The sequence below is a fragment of the Balaenoptera borealis genome (assembly GCF_965194805.1).
Source record: "Balaenoptera borealis genome assembly, chromosome: 2".
NCBI lineage: Eukaryota > Metazoa > Chordata > Mammalia > Artiodactyla > Balaenopteridae > Balaenoptera > Balaenoptera borealis.
This window is the reverse complement of record NC_138867.1, coordinates 62,879,245-62,898,157: the sequence shown is the minus strand read 5'-3', so window position 1 is coordinate 62,898,157 and position 18,913 is coordinate 62,879,245. Positions and strand designations below refer to the sequence as shown.

The 18,913-nt window shown below is 37.2% G+C and overlaps 1 long non-coding RNA gene across 1 annotated transcript in view; it reads right to left on the bottom strand.

Moving 5' to 3' along the window:
- LOC309622610 overlaps positions 1 to 18,034 on the bottom strand; it is a 385,320-nt gene extending 367,286 nt beyond the window's left edge. Inside the window, exon 1 of the long non-coding RNA XR_014241026.1 lies at positions 16,154 to 18,034. This is a non-coding gene — a long non-coding RNA (uncharacterized lncRNA). The remainder of the gene's footprint in view (positions 1 to 16,153) is intronic.
- Positions 18,035 to 18,913: the final 879 nt, after the last annotated feature.

Genomic DNA, 18,913 nt, shown 5'->3' with positions numbered 1-18,913 from the left:
GCCCTGGTCCAGGATGATCCCACATGCTGTGGAGCAACTAAGCCTGTGAGCCACAACTACTGAGCCTGCATGCCACAACTACTGAAGCCCACATGCCTAGAGCCTGTGCTCCGCAACAAGAGAAGCCACCGCAATGAGAAACCCGTGCACCACAATGAAGAGTAGCCCCCACTCGCCACAACTAGAGAAAGCCTGCGTGCAGCAACAAAGACCCAACACAGCCCCCCCCCAAAAAAAATATATATATCTATATATATATTTATATATAGATATATATATATATGGGGAGAGACTGGGATAAGGGTTGGGGAGGTGTGCCTGAAGTTAATGACTTATGTGTAAGACCCTTGTAAGTAAAGTACAAGTTCAGTATAGAAGTTTGTAAAAAAGCAAGAAAAATAGGATTGTTGAATACTGTTTTGTAGTGAAGTAGAAATAAATATTTTAAGTAAATATTTTAAATGGAATAACTGTAAAAAGACATTTTTGAGATAAATAAGGAAATTTAAATATTGATTGGCTATTAGATGTTATTAAGGAATCATTGTTAATTTTGTAGGTATGACCATATTGTAGTGATGTAAGAAATTGTCCTTGTTTTTCAGATATAAACATAGAAGTATTGGGGGTTGAAATGACATAGACATGTCAGGAATTTACTTTAGAAGTTTTAGTAACAAAGAAAGATAAAAAGGAGAGGTAAAGCACATGTGCCAAAATGTTAAAAGCTATTGAATTTGATCAATAGGTTACATGATAGTGAAATTAAAAAATTGTAATAAAATTTTTTAAAGGAAAAATATATTCCTGGAAAAGCACTGTATAAGCTTAAGGTTAAAAATTTAAGTGTTTTTGTGATGGATAAAATTTTTATATATAAGATTTAAAAAATGACTAGAGGCTAGAAAATGAACCAGAGAATGCTAAAGACGGAGCTGGCAGTTGTTGAAGTGGAATGAGCACTGGCTTCAGACCACCTCTAATGAACTCCACCCCATTTGCCAGGATCATTTACCAGTCTGGGCCTCAGGGTTGTTTTGTTTTTAAGATGAGGCATTGGCCTAAATGAGCTCAAAGTGTTTTTCAGTTCATTTCATCTGTGGTTCTCAAGGTACTACATTTCTGCCTCTTCTTAAAAATTTGATGTTTCCTTTTTTTTGGCAACTCTCCTAGGAAGAGTTGGTCTCTCTGTGCTCACTGTGTACAGTTATTTTTATAGCTCTTACTCTGTTGTACTGCATGTCCCTTCCCCCAAGACTGTGAGATCCTCAAGGTAGGGATTTTCTGTTTCGTTTTTGTATCTTGAGTATCTAGGACACAGTCTGGCGTGGAAAGGGGCATAATACATATTTGTTGAATGAATGAATGGATGAATGAAGGAATAGGTGAATGAAGGAAAGCAAACTGAAATAATTTTGTGGCATTTAATTTCATGGGGCATAATGGAAAGAATATGAATCCTTCTTTACTATTAAGTTTAGAAAGTTTTGGCTCGTCAGTGGAGTACATTTACATTGGCCCACTCACTCTCTATGTTGCCTCCTTACTCCACCCTCCTCAACAATCCTCAGTAGTATGTTGTCTCTTGAAAGATTCATTTGATCAGAAAACATTGTGTCCTCCCCTCATTACCTAAACTCCTATAGCTATAGTTCTAAAACTGAGGCTGAGAGGCCAGTAAGTTGGGAAGCTATTGGATTTGTGGTGCATCTTCCTTGAGGGTTGATTTTACTCAAATATTAAGGGAAATGTAATATAAGTGGTAAATAATTTAGAGCACTATTTTATATTAAAAAACATGAATGTATTGTGGGGTAGAATGTTCAGTTAACACACAATTCTAAGATACATCTTGAGCTTGTGGAGAGCCTTTTGGGCTATTTAATGTCCTTCCTACCCCAATTCCTGGGTAAGTGTTTTATTCTTTTTATGGTACTTTGGTAGAAAATGCCTCAGTTGCACTAACTTAAAAAACCCTATATAAAAACCCTAGAGTAATAATAAGAGAAAACAAGTTATTTGTTCTATTTTTAAATGGCCATATTTTCTTTAGAAATAACCTGATTGTTTTGTCCTTGTGTATGAGTACAGGTACCTGCTGTTTTAAACTGTGAGATATAACTTATAAAAAGTGTAAGAAAACACGTTTATTTAAATCTTAGCATATTTTTTTTGAAATAGCAAATAATTTGAAACAATTGTCAATTCTTCAGATAATTAGATGCCCCATTGCTCTTTAATAAAAGGATTGCATATTCAAATTCTTAGTTCATTCAGGTCTTTTTTTTCCTCCTATTTTCTTAGGTTTCAAATGAATGGGCATTTAGTGAGTCAGTGGAGTCAATATTTAATGTTCATAATTCTTACTGAACTGTAATTTGATCTTTATTCTCCCTTCCTTCATATTTTTGGCTGCGTTGGGTCTTAGTTGCGGCACACGGGATCTCTTTGTTGAGGCACGTGGGATCTTGTGTGGTGGCGTGTGGGTTTTCTCTCTAGTTGTGGCACACGGGCTCCAGGGTGCGTGGGCTCTGTAGTGGTGTGCAGGTTCCAGAGCACGTGGGCTCTGTAGTTTGTGGCACGCAGGCTCTCTTGTTGAGGTGTGCGAGCTCAGTAGTTGTGTGCGCGGGCTTAGTTGCCCCGTGGCATGTGGGATCTTAGTTCCCTGACCAGGGATCGAACTTGCATCCCCTGCATTGGAAGGCGGATTCTTTTTTTTTTTTAATTTTATTTATTATTTATTTATCTATCTATCTATCTATCTATCTGTCTATCTATTTATCTATTTATTTATGCGTTGGGTCTTCGTTGCTGCACGTGGGCTTTCTCTAGTTGCGGTAAGCGGGGGCTACTCTTCATCGCAGTGCACGGGCTTCTCACTGTGGTGGCTTCTCATTGTGGAGCACGGGCTCTAGGCGCGTGGGCTCAGTAGTTGTGGCTCGCGGGCTCTAGAGCGCAGGCTCAGTAGCTGTAGCGCATGGGCTTAGTTGCTCCACGGCATGTGGGATCTTCCCGGACCAGGGATCGAACCCATGTCCCCTGCATTGGCAGGCAGATTCTTAACCACTGTGCCACCAGGGAAGTCCCAAAGGTGGATTCTTAACCACTGGGCCGCCAGGGAAGTCCTTTGATCTTTATTCTTCATATTCTTTTTTTTTTTTTTTCGGTATGTATGTGGGTATATTCAAATCTGTTTCTTACCATTTGCAGGACTGTTGAACTAAGAAAGAGCCTGGTACTCCAGAGGGCTTATAGTGACACTAAATTTAAATATTCCTAATTCAACACAGTTTAAAAGAAAGTTATTAAGCACTGAATAATGCCAGGCACTATAATAAGCATGGCACTGGTATAGCTTTCTGAATATGGTAGGTAATCAATGAAAGCTTACTAACTAGGAATAATAATAATAATGAAGAAAGTACTTAAACCTGCCTTTACTCCATCTGCAAAATATAGTTGTTTCTCTTCATAAAAGTTATAAAGCAGAGTAATAAATTAGATACTTTCCAAGCACTTGATAAATATAAAGTTTGTGCTTTAAAGAGAGAAATGTTATTTAGATTATTCTAAAAAGTAGAAAATATTCCATTTTATTTTTCAGATGCGTGAGTTGTTTACCATTCTTTATTTTTCTGATTTTCCTTTTCTTAGCTGACTACTACAGTTGTTTATATTTTTTCTCAAATGAGTGCCCTGATCTGTTACCTTCATTTCCTCACCATGCATCACACATTCCCTTATAGTCTTTACTGAAACCACACTTTCAAAATTTCTAGTGGCTTCCTTCTAGTCGAAACGATTACCCTTTGCTCAGACACCTCATAATCCATAATCTTTTTCCAGCGTTTAATTTTTCTGGTCAACCCCTTTGGGAAACTCTGTTTTACTTTGACTTTTATGGTGCTGTGTTCCTTGGCCTTCTGTCTCTTGGATGGTTCTTTCTGTTTCTTTTAAAGACTGATTTCTTTCCCTCTGGCATTCTCTAGGACTTTTCTTGGGACTTGTTCTCTGGAATTAGCTGCTGTCTCAAAGGTCCAGTTTTTAGTTCTGTTTTCCTCAACTCTGTACCTCTTACTCCAACATCCATCCACTAGAACTACAGTCTATCTGTACATCTGCCTGGAGGGCATCTTCACACATTGCCTCAGATGCCAAAAGATGTGTAATTGAATGCATCTCAGGCCTACTTCTCCTCCTGACTTCTCACCTTTAATGTTTTAGTCATCTGTAGGTCATGAAGTCTGTTGATTCTTCTGCAAAAATAACTCTTGTAAGTATCTCAAACTTAGTAAGAACCAGATGACTCATCCACAGTTACTGAGCTAGTAGGTGGGGCCAGGAATCAAGCTGAAGTCTTAAAATCTGAAGGACCAGAGGCCTATTGCTTATAAGGCCCACGGTGCCTAATCTGAAATCTTTGGTACCAGATGAATTTCAGAATTTAGAATTTTTTAGAGTTTATAAAATAGTAATGTACAGATGCTATTTATAATACTCTTTGGGGGCAGCACAGCAGACATGGTCAAATACATTAGTGTTTCTGCAGTGAAATGTGTGAATATTCACATGGAATGTGCTAAAACAAGACTAAAAAAGCCTCACATCAACTTAGGTTAGGTTTTGCCACAAAATATGGTCAAATGAAGTTTTGCCACCAAATGAGTTATATGTATTTTTCATTTTTGAGAGCTTTTTGGATTTTGGAATTATGGGTAAGGGATTGTGGACCTGGAAGATTAATCACTTGGCATTAATGTTTGCATTTTTGATACATCATTTTCATTGGGCAGATGGGCAGTTTCTCCCATAATTGTCTGGGGAACAGTTATTTTGTACCCTAAAGGGAACTTTAGGAGGCAGAGGGGAGTCTAGGGGCAATACCAGTTTGTTTGGGCTAGACTTACAAGGTAGCTAGAGTCTCCTGGCATGTAAAACTCCCACAGGTTAGGGACTGAGGACTAGAAACTTAGTTGGTTTAATGAGTTCCAGCCAGTAAGATGTCCTGGAGTCATGGGAACTTATAAGAATGAAGGATGTATGTTTTCAGGTAGTTATCAGGACTCAAATGGAGAGTTGCCCAGGCCATGTGTTCTTTTTAAGCTCTCCTCTCCCCTCTTCACCTCTGGCCACCTCACCTCACTTCGCTTTATCATGTTTGCATACTAGAGGTCTTTAATGTGCCTTTGTAGTGAGGAAGTAAGAAAAGACTTCAAGTGATGAAATTGAATAGGTAATGGATTACAGCCTCAGTTCTAGGTTTGGTCATAATTTAGTCTCCTCTTCGGTGAAAAAGGAGATTCAGTGAATTATTGCAAAGGTCTCTTTCACTTCTCAAATGCTGTGACTATGTCTTGTCATTCCATCCATAAATTTTTCCTTATAGTCAGCCCATATGCCTTACCAGAATCCTTACCTCAAACTCCTAAATTTTGGTAGGTTACACCAGGCTGAGAATTTAGTTAGGTGGGAGCAGTGAAATAAGGGCATATAGAAACAGGAAGGGTTTGAGCTGATGAGGAGAGGACAACCTTGTGCATTTTTTCTCAGTACAGAATGGTTATAAAAACTAATCATTTTTCTTCTATATAGATAGATGAGCGGAAATAAGTTTATGACAGTGATAAGTATATAGACTTATATATAGTAAGTTCTACATTAAGAATATAAAATGGAAAACTAAGTAATTATCTAATTATTTGGGACAATATAAGTTAGCAAAATATCATGACCCAGAGAAGGATTTTTTCCTTTCGTTTTTTTTTTTTTTTTGAAGTATAGTTGATTTACAATGTTAATTTCTGCTATAGAGCGAAGTGACTCAGTTTATACACATATATACATTCTTTTTAATATTCTTTTCCATTATCGTTTAAAGAGATTGGATATAGTTCCCTGTGCTATACAGTAGAACCTTGTTGTTTATCCATTTTAAATAGTTTGCACCTACTAATCCCCAACTCCCAGTCCATCCCTCCCCCACTCCCTCTCCCTTGGCAGCCACAAGTCTGCTCACTATGTCTGTGAATCTGTTTCTGTTTTGTAGATAGGTTCATTTGTGCCATATTCTGGATTCCACATACAAGTGACATCATATGGTGTTTGTCTTTCTCTTTCTGACGTACTTCATTTAGTATGATAATCTCTAGTTGCATCCATATTGCTGCAAATATTATTTTGTTCTTTTTTATGGCTGAGTCTTATTCCATTGTATATATGTACCACATCTTTTTTATCCATTCATCTTTTGTTGGACATTTAGGTTGTTTCCATGTCTTGGCTATTGTGAATAGTGCTGCTGTGAACATAGGGGTGCATGTATCTTTTTGAATTATAGTTTTGTCTGGATATATGCCCAGGAGTGGAATTGCTGGATCATATGGTAATTGTATTATTAGTTTTCTGAGGAACCTACATATTCTTTTCCATAGTGGCTGCAGCAACTTACATTCCCACCAACAGTGTACGTGAGTTCCCCTTTCTCCACACCCTCTCTAGCATTTTTTATTTGTAGACTTTTTACTGATGGCCATTCTGACCGTTGTGAGGTGGTACCTCATTGTAGTTTTGATTTGCATTTCTCTAATAATTAGTGTCGTTGAGCATCTCATGTGCCTACTGCCCATCCTTATGTCTTCTTTGGAGAAATGTCTATTTAGGTCTTCTGCCCATTTTTTGATTGGGTTTTTTTGTTTTTTGTTTTTTGTTTTTCTTTTGCACGGGCTTCTCTAGTTGTGGTGTGTGGGCTCTAGAGCGAACGGGCTCAGTAGTTGCGGTACATGGCCTTAGTTGCGGCATATGGGATCTTAGTTCCCTGATCAGGGATCGAACCCGGGCCCCCTGCATTGGGAGTGCGGAGTCCTACCCACTGGACCACCAGGGGAGTCCCTTGTTTGTTTTTTGTTGTTGATTTGTATGAGCTGTTTGTATATCTTGGAGATTATTCCCATGTCAATCACATCATTTGCAAATATTTTCTCCTATTCCATAGGTTGTATTTTTGTTTTTGTTTTTTTTAATGGTTTCCTTTGCTATGCAAAAGCTTGGGCTTTTTTTTAATATTTATTTAATATTGGAACATAGTTAATTAACAGTGTTGTGTTAATTTCAGGTGTACAGCAAAGTGATTCAGTTATACATACACATGTATCTAGTCTTTTTCAAATTCTTTTCTCATTTAGGTTATTACAGAATATTGAGCAGAGTTCTCTGTGCTATACAGAGGTCCTTGTTGGTTATCTGTTTTAAATATAGTAGTGTGTACATGTCAATCCCAAACTCCCAATCTATCCCTCTCCCCCCACCCTTCCCCCCTGGTAACAGTAAGTTCGTTCTCTTAAGTCTGTGAGTCTGTTTCTGTTTTGTAGATAAGTTCACTTGTATCATTTTTTAAAAAAGATCCCGCATATAAATGATGTCATATGATATTTGTCTTTCTCTGTCTGACTTATTTTATTTAGTATGATAATCTCCAGGTCCATCCATATTGCTGTAAATGGCATTATTTCATTCTTTTTAATGGCTGAGTAATACTCCTGTGTATACATGTACCATATCTTCTTTATCCATTCATCTGTCAATGGACATTTAGGTTGCTTCCATGTCTTGGCTATTGTAAACAGTGCTGCAATGAACATTGGGATGCATGTATCTTTTTGAACCATGTTTTTCTCCAGATATATGCCCCAAGTGGGATTGCTGGGTCATATGGTAGCTCTATTTTTAGTTTTTTAAGGAACCTCCATACCGTTTTCCATAGTGGCTGCACCAATTTACATTCCCATGAACAGTGTAGGAGGGTTCCCTTTTCTCCACACCCTCTCCAGCATTTATTATTGGTAGACTTTGATGATGGCCGTTCTGACTGGTGTGAGGTGATATTTCAGTGTGGTTTTGATTTGCCTTTCTTTAATAATTAGCGATGTTGAGCATCTTTTCATGTGTCTACTACTGGCCATTTGTGTATCTTCTCTGGAGAAATGTTTGTTTAGGTCTTCTGCCCATTTTTTGATTGGGTTGTTTGTTTTTTTGGTATTGAGCCACATGAGCTGTTTGTGTATTTTCGAAATTAAGCCCTTGGCAGTCGCATTGCTTGCAAATATTTTCTCCCATTCCATAGGTGTACTTTTCATTTTGTCTATAGTTTCCTTTGCTGTGCAAAAGCTTTTGAGTTTGATTAGGTCCCATTTGTTTATTTTTGTTTTTATTTCTATTGCCTTGGGAGACTGACCTAAGAAAACATTGGTATGATTTATGTCAGAGAATGTTTTGCCTATGCTCTCTTCTAGGAGTTTATGGTGTCATGTCTTCTGTTTAAGTCGTTAAGCCATTTTGAGTTTATTTTTGTGTGTGGTGTGAGGGTGTGTTCTAACTTTACTGATTTACATGCAGCTGTCCAACTTTCCCAGCACCACTTGCTGAAGAGATGATTTTTTTCCCCATTTTATATTCTTGCCTCCTTTGTCAGAGATTAGTTGACCATAGGTGTGTGGGTGTATTTCTGAGCTCTGTATTCTGCTCCACTGATTCGTATGTCTGTTTTTATACCAGTACCACATTGTTTTGATTACTGTAGCTTTGTAGTATTGTCTGAAGTCTGGGAGAGTTATGCCTCCTGCTTTGTTTTGTTTTTTCCCCCCTCAGAATTGCTTTGGCAATTCTGGGTCTTTTATGGGTCCATATACATTTTTGGGTTATTTGTTCTAGTTCTGTGAAAAATGCCATGGGTAATTTGATAGGGATCGCGTTAAATCTGTAGGTTGCTTTGGGTAGTATTGCCATGTTAGCAATATTCTTCCAGTCCAAGAGCATGGGACATCTTTCCATTCTTTGAATCCTCTTTAATTTCCTTTATTAATGTTTTATAGTTCTTAGCATATAAGTCCAAAGAAAGATTTTTGTCAAAATAATTCTATTTGTTCAATTCTCCTGAGAACCGCTGGATTTTTAATGAAATTACAGCAGTGTGTCAGGTACTTTATATAATCCCCATGCTTTATATAATCTTACATAATTATATTAACAAACTTATGAAGAAATAGAACTGTTGCCATATTACAGATGAGGAAACTGAGATTTAAAGAGTAATCTCAAAGAGTACAAAGAGTTAAGTAATGTGTTTAAATTCACAGTGAGTGGCAGAGCTGGATTAATATCCAAGTTTGTCAGACTCTGAACTCCATTCATTATCAAACCAAGTTGGCTGCCTTTAAAAAAAATAAATAAAGACTGGTTGGGTCTTGCTATGTTAAATAGTACCAAGCATAGTCTGAACCCACTTACCCACAGGGGTTCTTTTGAACAGATATAGCATACTTCATAATGATTGGGAACAGGGTGGGTTTCAGGTGTGAAAGGAAGTTCGTTTCCAAGGTGGATCAGCAGCAGAGGAGGAGCAGGAGGGGCGAATGTGAGGAAAGTCTCGATTATTTGGGAATATATAGTGATAGAGATGGTCATTCTGTGTGCACTAGTGTGTAAAACACCTTCTGCTTATTCAGTTGAGTTTCTGGGCTTTGAGCTCAGTTTCATCTGTTGGCATTGCATGTGTGATTTTTAGCAAATTCATTTCTTGGTGATTTGGTTTTCTCATGTGGAAAATTAAACTAACCATACTTACATCTGACTGCCTCCCAGAGAAAGTGTGAAAATTAATGGGTTAATGCTGGAAGAGCACTTAAAGATCTTTAGACAAAAGTGCTGTTATCAATTCTAGCATAGAGTCATTTGGACTCTAGAATAATGCATCTAAAGAGATTACTAAGATATTGTCAATGCACATTTATTAGAGTAGGTGTTTTTTCAAGTTGTATCTGTGGTTTCTAATTTAACAAATCTAACTTTATTTAGTCAATCCATTCTAAATGGGCCTGGAACCCAGTCAGAGAGTGATCATACACCAAAAGGGCAAGATAGATAATTATCCATGTTTTCTCATGTGACTGTTAGTTCTTTAATTGCGCAGTTTTTCCCAGTGAGCCTATGCATGGGCCCTCTGAAAACAACACTGGAAGTGATTTAAAGGAAAGTCATGTAGAGGCCTGAAGTTTTAAAGTTGTTTTTATTTTACTAAAAAAATACAAAATTTTAATGTACTGGAAGAGTGTATTGAAGTAATATATTACATTGAAAAAATAATGTTCTTTAATATTTTCAGTGAGTAATCAGGGTCTTAGATGAATTAATCTTCTGGAATTTTGAATATAAAAGCTTTCTTTTGTGTCTTTGTGTGTGTTAGATAGCAGAAAAGATTTCATGGTTTTTGTTACCATGAAAGTTATATAAGTAAACTCATGAAAAAAATTTTATTGCATGCCTAGAATTGGAAACATTTTGTCATGGGCTTTATATTTAACGTAAAAACGCAAATTCATTTAATAAAGATGAAAATTAAAGGTTAAAAAGTCTTTTAAATTACCTAATCTAGATGCAAACTAGGCTGTTTGTATCAATATTGTTTTAGAAAAAAATTTTAAATCTGGCATAAGTCTTCACAAGAATCTGTTTTCAAGTTGAATCTTAAATCATTACCTCTCAATAAATATAATTTTGTTTGAATTGCTTAGTACATTAAGTTAGAGATAATTTTTTCTTTTTTTAATTGAAGTATAGTTGATTTACAGTGTTTCAGGTGTACAGCAAAGTGATTATTTTACATATATGTGTGTGTGTATATATATTGTTTTTCAGATTCCTTTCCATTATAGGTTATTACAAGATATTGAATATAGTTCCCGGTGCTGTAGAGTAGGTCTTTGTTGTTTACCTATTTTATATATAGTAGTGTGTATCTGTGAATCCCAAATTCCTAATTTATCCCTCCTACTCCTTTCCCCTTTGGTAACCATAAGTTTGTTTTCTATGTCTGTGAGAGTATTTCTGTTTTGTAAATAAGTTCATTTGTATAATTTTTTTAGATTCCACATATAAGTGATATCTTATGATATTTGAAGTTAGAGATAATTTGATACAGCAGTGGGTAGATTAAATTTGGAAAGAACAAAGACTAAGTCTTCAAGTTAAATTGCAGCCTGAACCTTCAACTTAATTATGTTGATTATTTAGTAAATAAAGTATATATAAAAATTCATATCCTTAGAAAGTGATACCGTAGAATCGATTATGATGTCTGCTACTCAAGTATAGTTTGATAAATTTCGTATCACGTACTTTCAGAATAACTTGTAGAAGGTTGTGGTGTTAAAAACTTATATATGCAGGTACATAGAGCTGCAATTTAAACAAGTTTATTTTGCTGAATGTAAATAACTGGGAAGCACATTTTAATAAAAATTATTTTCATTTTAGTATTCATTACAGTAATTTACTGTTAAATTACATTGATCCCATGCCTGACATTATATTTATTGAATACACAAATTCCATTATTTAATATTAGCTGAAAAGCATGCCTGTTCACACCTGCTCCTAGCATTTAGCTAAAGATTTCAAAGGTGTTTTTCAGTTTAAGAAAAGTAGTGTTCTTGCTTTGAATTCAGAGAAACTGAGTCTAAGAAAATTAATAATTTTTCAGAGGTCACAGAGAATTAGTGACAGTTGCTAATAAAGTTCTCTTTTTCACTGAGATTATTCACTTGGGATTGAATTTGTATTGTGCATACGTATTTATTTAAACTTACGTTATTGGATTCTTACAGATGAAGTAGTATCCCTGAAAAAGAAATTTACATTTTGTTCTTTCTGGAAGTTTTGGGTTATGAACTATTTTATTTTGAAAAATGCTTTCTCTTAATCAAAACACAAATCAAATTCATAACTACTTCAGAATTGAGAACCTACTCAAAGTGAAGAATAAACAGATTAAGAAAGTCGTATTTTTTATATCCATATTTATCATTGGAGTAAAGGGAATTTCTTGTTAAAGTAGTTTCTGATCTGTGCCATATGAAAACAAATGACTTAGGAAAATCAAGGCTATAATGCCATCTGGGGGCTTTTAGGGACATCACAGTTCACTAGAACTAAGAATCCTACAGGGTAATTTACAGTTACCTCCATTTGTCCTTCAGAACCATAATTTTATCATTTATTTTTCCCTTTTTACTGATTTTTGTAGTAATTACACAGAAAGAATAATGGCTCAAAATATCTTATTTTCTATAATCTACCTTACCAAGATGTTTCTTTTCTGTATGTAGCCAGGCAATGTTTTTTTCCTCTCAAGAGGCAGGATGTGTACAACATAAAATGTCTAAAATTTTACATTACATTATGATGGGCAATAGGATTATAGGGTGAAAGCAAATAACAAACTTAACAAAAAGGCGTATAGTAATATGCATCTATGGCAGTGAAAATATGTCCTTTTTGGGTTAACCTTAAAAACCCATAGAAGGATTAGTCACACTGACAGAGCCACCTTAGAGTAAAGGTAGCATTTGAGAAGTGATTGCAATGCAATACCCATTTTTTTTTTTTTTAATTTATTTTTGGCTACGTTGGGTCTTCGTTGCTGCGCGTGGGCTTTCTCTAGTTGCCGTGAGCGGGGGCTACTCTTCATTGTGGTGCGTGGGCTTCTCATTGCTGTGGCTTCTCTTGTTGCAGAACACAAGCTCTAGGCGTGCAGGCTGGGTAGTTGTGGCTCGCGGGCTCTAAAGTGCAGGCTCAGTAGTTGTGGCGCACGGATTTAGTTGCTCCGCGGCATGTGGGATCTTCCTGGACCAGGGATTGAATCCGTGCCCCCTGCATTGGGAGGCGGATTCTTAGCCACTGCAACACCAGGGAAGTCCCAGCAAAACCCATTTTTGAGGAAGTTCATTCACATTGATCAATTAGTAGTCCTAAGTGAATGCCAATTTTTTGCTGACTATTGTTAAGAAAAAAGAAAGATTGTGCTGTCAGGAGGTAGTATATATAATACACATGAGGTAAAAACACGTAAGACCTGCCAGTGTCTTTATTTATAGAATTTTTGTTTGTTTATTAATGTTTATTTATGTTTTTACAATTCCATGAGTGATTTTTGCTATCTGATGCTTTAACTATGTCTTTCCCATTTGGGTGATTTTTAAATCCCTGTTGCTGTAAACAGTGTCATATTTAATTTGAATCTCATTATTCTATTTGTCAATTTATTCACATCTTTTTTTGTTTCTGCTAATTACCTATTAGCCTGATATATAGTAGATGTTCAATAAATGAGAATAAATGTCAATTTTGGAGTTTTTCTAGTTGTCCCAACAGAAAATATGTATTATAAAGGAAAAGAAAAAAGTTGAAATAGACAGTGGCTAGATTTGTGGGATGATGGATTTGGTCCATTGTTTGCAGCCTGACTCTGTGGCTATTTTTTTTTTTTTTTTTTAAATTTTATTTATTTATTTATTTTTATGGCTGTGTTGGGTCTTCGTTTCTGTGAGAGGGCCTTCTCTAGTTGCGGCAAGCGGGGGCCACTCTTCATTGCGGTGCGCGGGCCTTTCACTATTGGCCTCTCTTGTTGCGGAGCACAGGCTCCAGACGTGCAGGCTCAGCAATTGTGGCTCACGGGCCCAGTCGCTCCGCGGCATGTGGGATCCTCCCAGACCAGGGCTCGAACCCTCGTCCCCTGCATTGGCAGGCAGACTCTCAACCACTGCGCCACCAGGGAAGCCCAACTCTGTGGCTATTTTACGCACATGTTCAGAGGACTCAAAGAAGTCTAGTTGTTGCAGGGGCATTTAAAATAAGGAGAATAAATTTGTGATGAAATGTGATCCATGTTTTAGTCAACTGGTTATGATTGCATCTGCAGAAGCTCTGGTTAGAGTTGATGAGATTTGTAATATTTAAAAATGAACATCTGTAAGTTATTTGTAGAGTATTTGAACTGTATTACATTACTGTGGCAGAGGCTAGTAGTAGTTCCTCAGTATTCATCTTTGTCATCAGAAATAGAATTTTTAAAAATTTATTTTTATTGAAGTATAGTTGAATTATAATGTGTTAATTTCTGCTGTACAGCAAAGTGACTCAGTTATACATATATATACATTCTTTTTCATATTCTTTTCCATTATGGTTTATCACAGGATATTGAATATAGTTCCCTGTGCTATATACAGTAGGACCTTGTTGTTTATCCATTCTGTATACACCAGTTTGCATCTGCTAATCCCAAACTCCCAATCCAACCCTCTCCCACCCTCCTCCCCCTTGGTAACGACCAGTAGAAATAGAATTTTAATTGGGCATTTGACTACCCCAAATAGAGGCTACATTCCTTAGCTTCCCTTGCAGCTGCCTGTATTCCTGTGACTAAGTTCTAGGCTATGGATTGTCAATAGAAATATCTTGTGGCAACTTCTGGAAAACATGTAAAAAAAATTTTTTTTTCGCATCTTTATTGGAGTATAATTGCTTTACAGTGGTGTGTTAGTTTCTGCTTTATAACAAAGTGAATCAGCTGTACATATACATATATCCCCATATCTCTTCCCTCTTGCGCCTCCCCCCCTCCCACCCTCCCTATCCCACCCCTCTAGGTGGTCACAAAGCACCGAGCTGATCTCCCTGTGCTATGCAGCTGCTTCCCACTAGCTATCGGTTTTACATTTGGTAGTGTATATATGTCCATGCCACTCTCTCACTTTGTCCCAGCTTACCCTTCCCCCTCCCCGTGTCCTCACATCCATTCTCTAGTAGGTCTGCGTCTTTTTTTTTTTTTTTTCAGAGTGAAAGATGTTCTCAATATGTAAATGAAATAGACACATACTCAGAATACATAAAGAATGTCTATAAATCAGTAAGAAAAAGACAGTTCAATCGCAAAATAGGCAAATAATTGAACAGGCATCTCATAAAAGAGATTATCCAAAAGACCAATAAACATTTTACAAGGTACTCAACTTCTTTAGTCATCAAAGAACTATACATTAAAACCACAACAAAATATTTTAGCCATCAGAACTGCTAAAATGAAAACACAAAATATCAAGTGTTGGATAAGGATTTGGAGCAACTAGAACACTCATACACAGCTGGTGAGAGTGTAAATTGGTACAACCACATTGGAAAATAGTTTGCTCATATCTCATAAAGCTGAACAAATGCATACTCTGTGACCTAGCAATTCCAATCCTAGGTATCTACTCAGCAGAAACAACTGGATTCTATGCAAATGTCCTACAGTAGAATGAATGAATAAATATGGTGTATTCATGCAGTGTAATACTACTCTACAATAAGAATGAATGCCCCACAACTACACACAACAATATGGATGAATTATACTACATCATGATGAGCAAAAGAAGCCAGAGGCGGGCTTCCCTGGTGGCGCAGTGGTTGGGGGTCTGCCTGCCAATGCAGGGGACACGGGTTCGAGCCCTGGTCTGGGAGGATCCCACATGCCGCGGAGCACCTGGACCCGTGAGCCACAACTGCTGAGCCTGCGCGTCTGGAGCCTGTGCTTCGCAACAAGAGAGGCCGTGATGGTGAGAGGCCCGCGCACCGCGATGAAGAGTGGCCCCCGCTCGCCGCAACTAGAGAAAGCCCTCGCACAGAAACTAAGACCCAACACAGCCATAAATAAATAAATTAATTAATTAATTAATAATAGAGAAGAAATATTTATATAATTGACTATACTACAATTAAAATGTATGTATAAAAAAAAAAAAAAAAAAAAAGAAGCCAGAGGCAAAAGAGTTCCTGCTGTATGATTCCATTTGTATAGAGTGCAAAAACGAGCAAAGATAATCTGTTCAGTTAGAAAAGAGGACAGTGGTTGCCCATGGTGTGTGTGTGTGATGGGGCAGGTGGGCAATGGAGCAACTGAAAGGGGGAGCAAGAGAAATTAATGGGGATGGGTAACGTTATCTTTCTTGATCTGTAGGTCTGTGTCTTTATTCCTGTCCTGCCCCTAGGTTCTTCATGACCTTTTTTTTTTTTTTTTTTTTTTTAGATTCCATATATATGTGTTAGCATACGGTATTTGTTTTTCTCTTTCTGACTTCTCTCTGTATGACAGACTCTAGGTCCATCCACCTCACTACAAATAACTCACTCAATTTTGTTTATTACTGTGGCTGAGTAATAGTCTGTTGTATATATGTGCCACATCTTCTTTATCCATTCATCTGTTGATGGACACTTAGGATGCTTCCATGTTCTGGCTATTGTAAATAGAGCTGCAGTGAACATTGTGCTACATGACTCTTTTTGAGTTATGGTTTTCTCAGGGTATATGCCCAGTAGTGGGATTACTGGGTCGTATGGTAGTTTCTATTTTTAGTTTTTTAAGGAACCTCCATACTGTTCTCCATAGTGGCTGTATCAATTTACATTCCCACCAACAGTGCCAGAGGGTTCCCTTTTCTCCACACCCTTTCCAGCATTTATTGTTTGTAGATTTTTTGATGGTGGCCATTCTGACTGGTGTGAGATGATATCTCATTGTAGTTTTGATTTGCATTTCTCTAATGATTAATGATGAGCATTCTTTCATGTGCTTGTTGGCAATCTGTATATCTTCTTTGGAGAAATGTCTATTTAGGTCTTCTGCCCATTTTTGGATTGGGTGGTTTGTTTTTTTGTTATTGAGCTGCATGAGCTGCTTGTAAATTTTGGAGATTAATCCTTTGTCAGTTGCTTCATTTGCAAATATTTTCTCCCATTCTGAGGGTTGTCTTTCCGTCTTGTTTATGGTTTCCTTTGCTGTGCAAAAGCTTTTAAGTTTCATTAGGTCCCATTTGTTTAGTTTTGTTTTTATTTCCATTTCTCTAGGAGGTGGGTCAAAAGGGATCTTGCTGTGATTTATGTTATAGAGTGTTCTGCCTGTGTTTTCTTCTAAGAGTTTGATAATGTCTCGCCTTACATTTAGGTCTTTAATCCATTTTCAGTTTATTTTTGAGTATGGTGTTAGGGAGTATTCTAATTTCATTCTTTTACATGTAGCTGTGAGTTTTCCCAGCACCACTTATTGAAGAGTCTGTCTTTTTTCCATTGTATATTCTTGTCTCCTTTATCAAAGATAAGGTGACCATATGTGCGTGGGTTTATCTCTGGGCTTTCTATCCTGTTCCATTGATCTATATTTCTGTTTTTGTGCCAGTACCATACTGTCTTGATTACTGTAGCTTTGTAGTATAGTCTGAAGTCAGGGAGCCTGATTCCTCCAGCTCCGTTTTTCTTTCTCAAGATTGCTTTGGCTATTCGGGGTCTTTTGTGTTTCCATACAAATTGAGAATTTTTTTGTTCTAGTTCTGTGAAAAATGCCAGTTGTAGTCTGATAGGCATTGCATTGAATCTGTCGATTGCTTTCGGTAGTATAGTCATTTTGCAGTGCTTATTCTTCCAATCCAAGAACATGGAATATCTCTCCATCTGGTTGTATCACCTTTAATTTCTTTCATCAGTGTCTTATAGTTTTTTGCATACAGGTCTTTTGTCTCCTTAGGTAGGTTTATTCCTAGGTATTTTATTCTTTTTGTTGCAGTGGTAAATGGGAGTGTTTCCTTAATTTCTCTTTCAGATTTTTCATCATTAGTGTACAGGAATGCAAGAGATTTCTGTGCATTAATTTTGTATCCTGCTACTTTACCAAATTCATTGATTACCTCTAGTAGTTTTCTGGTAGCATCTTTAGGATTCTCTATGTATAGTATCATGTCATCTGCAAACAGTGACAGTATTACTTCTTCTTTTTTGATTTGGATTCCTTTTATTTCTTTTTCTTCTCTGATTGCTGTGGCTAAAACTTTCAAAGCAATGTTGAATAATAGTGGTGTGAGTGGGCAACCCTGTCTTGTTCCTGATCTTAGTGGAAATGGTTTCAGTTTTTCACCATTGAGGATGATGTTTGCTGTGGGTTTGTCATATATGTCCTTTATTATGTTGAGGTAAGTTCCCTCTATGCCTACTTTCTGGAGGGTTTTTTTTTAATCATAAACGGGTGTTGAATTTTGTCGAAAGCTTTTTCTGCATCTATTGAGGTGATCATATGGTTTTTATCCTTCAATTTGTTAATATGGTGTATCACATTGATTGATTTGTGTATATTGAAGGGTCCTTGCACTCCTTCGGATAAACCCCATTTGATCATGGCGTATGATCCTTTTTCTTTAAATTTTTTTATTTATTATTTATTTATTATTTTTATTTTTGGCTGTGTTGGGTCTTCGTTTCTGTGTGAGGGCTTTCTCCAGTTGCGGCGAGTGGGGGCCACTCTTCATTGCGGTGCGCGGGCCTCTCACTATCGCGGCCTCTCTTGTTGCAGAGCAGAGGCTCCAGATGCTCAGGCTCAGTAGTTGTGGCTCACGGGCCCAGCCGCTCCACGGCATGTGGGATCTTCCCAGACCAGGGCTCAAACCCGTGTCCCCTGCATTGGCAGGCAGATTCTCAACCACTGCGCCACCAGGGAAGCCCCATATGATCCTTTTAATGTGTTGTTGGATTCTGTTTGCTAGTATTTTGTTGAGGATGTTTGCATCTATGTTCATCAGTGATATTGGCCTGTAGTTTTCTTTCTTTGTGACATCTTTGTCTGGTTTTAGTATCAGGGTGATGGTGGCCTTGTCAAATGAGTTTGGGAGTGTTCCTCCCTGTGCTATATTTTGGAAGAGTTTGAGAAGGATAGGTGTTAGCTCTTCTCTAAATGTTTGCTAGAATTCGCCTGTGAAGCCATCTGGTCCTGGGCTTTTGTTTGTTGGAAGATTTTTAATCACAGTTTCAATTTCAGTGCTTGTGATTGGTCTGTTTATATTTTATATTTCTTCCTGGTTCAGTCTTGGAAGGTTGTGCTTTTGTAAGAATTTGTCCATTTCTTCCAGGTTGTTCGTTTTATTGGCATATAGTTGCCTGTCGTAATCTCTCATGATCCTTTGTATTTCTGTAGTGTCAGTTGTGACTTCTCCTTTTTCATTTGTAATTCTATTGATTTGAGTCTTCTCCCTTTTTTTCTTGATGAGTCTGGCTA